The 3260-nt window shown below is 52.7% G+C and overlaps 1 pseudogene; it reads right to left on the reverse strand.

The window, feature by feature from the left end:
• Positions 1-3039: 3039 nt before the first annotated feature.
• The window catches only part of LOC123157768 (probable inorganic phosphate transporter 1-12), a 1148-nt pseudogene continuing 927 nt past the window's right edge, over positions 3040-3260 (reverse strand).

Raw genomic sequence — 3260 nt, forward strand, 5'->3', positions numbered from 1 at the left:
TGACGAGCCCTCCGACGACTTCTTCTACACTTGGCAGCCTGGCGGCGGTGCGGTCACGAAGCTCATGGACAACGACTTCTTGCGCCCCGCTCCCCTCACCAGGCCCCTCCGTGGCCTCGTCCTCCTCCGTTGCGTCCGCAGTGGCGGCTACCACGTCTGCAACCCATCCACCGGCGCGGTGCTTCCTCTCCCCGACACTCGAGTGCCATCCAAGAAGAATTCCCGGTATCCAATCCCGAGGTACAGGGATGTAGTTTACGGCCTTGGTTACTGCTCGGAAGGCCATCAGTACAAGGCAGTCCGGATCTTCAGCCAGGAGAATTCCATGGATGCCCCATGCTGCGACGTCTTCGTTCTCGGCGGTGACAAGCCGGCATACTGGCGGCCGGCCACCTCCGAGGTTCCGATGTGCGTTGTGAAGGAGACGAACCCGGCCGTGTTCTTGAATGGCTACCTGCACTTCCTCTGCCGCCACGATGGTGGCATCCTCACTTTCAACGTCAGGGACGAGACCTTCGGTTCCATGCCACTGCCCCCATATCCTCTGGGGCAGGATCCTCTCACTCTCAGGACGACGGAGCTCGACGGTTGCCTTGCCTATGCGTCTTCGATGCGTGCAGCGGCGACGGCGACGGCCTGTGCCATGTATGGCTACTGCGTGATTACGAGGCACAATGGTGGGAGCAGCTCTGTTGCATCGATCCGGCGGCTTGGCCGGAGCCCTAGCGGACGCAGCTGCAATCGAGCTGGATAGCTCCTCTCGGTTTGTCTAATGCTTCCAATGGATCAGACAAGAAGATCATGTTCGGCACGGGTACTTGCAAGGTGTTCACCGTAGACCAGAATGGTGGAGGCGTACCAGAGATTCTTTTCCGGCCTGACGAGGCCACATCGCCGGCAGTTTCGTTGACACGTATAATTTCCCGTATGATTTCCCGGCACTTGGCCTGTTCGAGGAGAGTCTTGTGCCCGTGGGCCGCGACATTGAGGAGATGGTCTTCTCTTCACCAGTGACAGAAGCTTGGTACAACGTCCTCAAGTGGTTGCCAGCACGGTCCGTCTCAAAGCTCAGCCTCGTGTGCAGGGAATGGCGCGCCATGATCACCACCAATTGTTTCACCCGATCGCATGCCGCCGTCCACGCAACACGACCAGCTCATTCAGTGACCTGCATGATCACATCAACAACCAGCTCTTCTATGACAATGACATACCACACGATATTCCTGTCCAATTTTCTCAGCCATGCCATGGCCTAAACTTAGGGAGGTGGAGCTATGGTGACTACATATACAATCCTACCTTGGTCATTAGTGATAGAATAAGAGATTTCGAGAGAGATGCAGTCTTTTTCGACAGATCTATCGCGCTGGGGTTCGACTCCGAGGTGGAGGACCATGTCATGGTGTCACTTGCGTACGAGCAGAAGAACATGGGAACACGAGAGTATAAACTGAGGTGTGACGTGCGTAGTTTGCAAAGAGACAATTTCTGGTGTTCGTATGATCCTCCGCCAAGGCCGGTGGCAGTCGACGTGCCGCCGGCCTACGTGGATGGCAAGATCTATTGGGTGGTCGAACCTATGCTTTGGCCAGAATCCGAGGTGTGCGAACTCATCGCGTTCGACGTCATAGATAGAGAGTTCGAGGTCATGCAGGGTCCTTCATGGAGCAGCCATGACAGCGGTCGTACGTCCATCCTCGAGCTCAAAGGTGCTATCTCCATGGCATGGTGGGACGACGACATGAATGCCATTGACGTATGGAGGATGAAGGACATGGACGGGGCTTGGTACGTGAAGTGTCGTATCGAACTTGATAAGTTCTCACCACAATACTCGTCGAGGGAGGCCACATTGATGTTTGCCGACCCAATTGATGGACGGATTTTGCTCAACACGGGAAGGTCATTAGGCTACTATAACTCCAAGACGGCGGCGCTTGAAACCATCTATACTGTTGGTGAACCACAAGGTTATAGGGGGTTCTCTCCCGCTATTGTCCAAGACAGTCTAGTTTACCCTTATATGAAGTGGTAGTAGTGATCCAAAGGCACACTATAAACTAATGGCCGAAGAGGGGCACATTTATCGGATATCAGTGAAAAGCATGCATGTCTGCCGTTCAGTACTGTATTTCTTTATGCATCTTTGCACCAATATCGCGCACCATGAAAAAATATGGCAACATAGGCTAGTTCTTCTGTGCTTGATTTCTGGTCTTTCAATTCAGTTGTTCATCGCCGCTGATTACGGCAGTAGAGTTTGTTCTACAAGTTGAACATGCAAACTTTAACAGTTAATATGTGTTGTACTTCCTCCGTCCCAAAATTCTTATCTTAGATTCGTCTAAATACGAATGTATCTAGTACTAAAACATGACTTGATACATCCGTATTTAGACAAATCTAAAACAAGAATTTTGGGACGGAGGGAGTACTCGTTTTGATCCATGTCGTGCAGCTGTTGTCACTGTTTGTTTGTCTTCTTATGGCTATATGTAACGATGTCAGAAATCTATTTTTGTGAGGTTTGTTCTGGACATATCAGGCATGGAGTTTGTGCTAGAGAAATGTGAATCTGGAGAAGACTATTTCTTACCTGGAGCATCTGGTTTATTCACGCATCGGCTCATCTGTTATAGTACCTGTTTTGTTTTGTTTGACCGCCGGATGCGCACGTCTGCCCTCGCCGCGTACCTCTTCAACTGCGAGTGCACCAGCGCCACCCGTGGCGATCAAATGATGGAATTAGACAGTCGGGACAGAAATTAATTTGGGTGGAAAATTTGATGGAAGCGTGGCACCTGCTCCTGCACTTCTGATGACGTCTGTGCGCGGGAGATGCGGAACACCTCCTCGAGCGCGTTCATGGTGCGTACCTTGGGGATCCAGCCGATGATGTCCTTCTGGAATAGGTTTTGGCTGTAGTACGCGCCGTCGACCAGAAACCACGCAGTCGCCGTGCCGAGGAGGTGGAGGCCTTGGCGCTTGGCGAACCGCGACGCCAAGAGGCCATAGTCCTCACCTCTGGCCATGATCTCATCGACCTTCTCGCTCCGCCTTGATCTCCGATTGAAGAACCTTGGACAACGCGTTACGGAAAATCATGGATAGGACAAGCGTGATGATGCCGCCGGCGAGGATGTCGAAGCCCTGCATCACGAACATGGCGACAATGGTGGCGGACAGAGGGTAGTCGCCGTCGATGCGCCGAGCCAAAAACGGGAGAAGCAGAGGGTGGCCATGACGCTGGCCTGGTG

The sequence above is a fragment of the Triticum aestivum genome, chromosome 1D, assembly GCF_018294505.1.
Source record: "Triticum aestivum cultivar Chinese Spring chromosome 1D, IWGSC CS RefSeq v2.1, whole genome shotgun sequence".
In the NCBI taxonomy this organism is placed as follows: Eukaryota; Viridiplantae; Streptophyta; class Magnoliopsida; order Poales; family Poaceae; genus Triticum; species Triticum aestivum.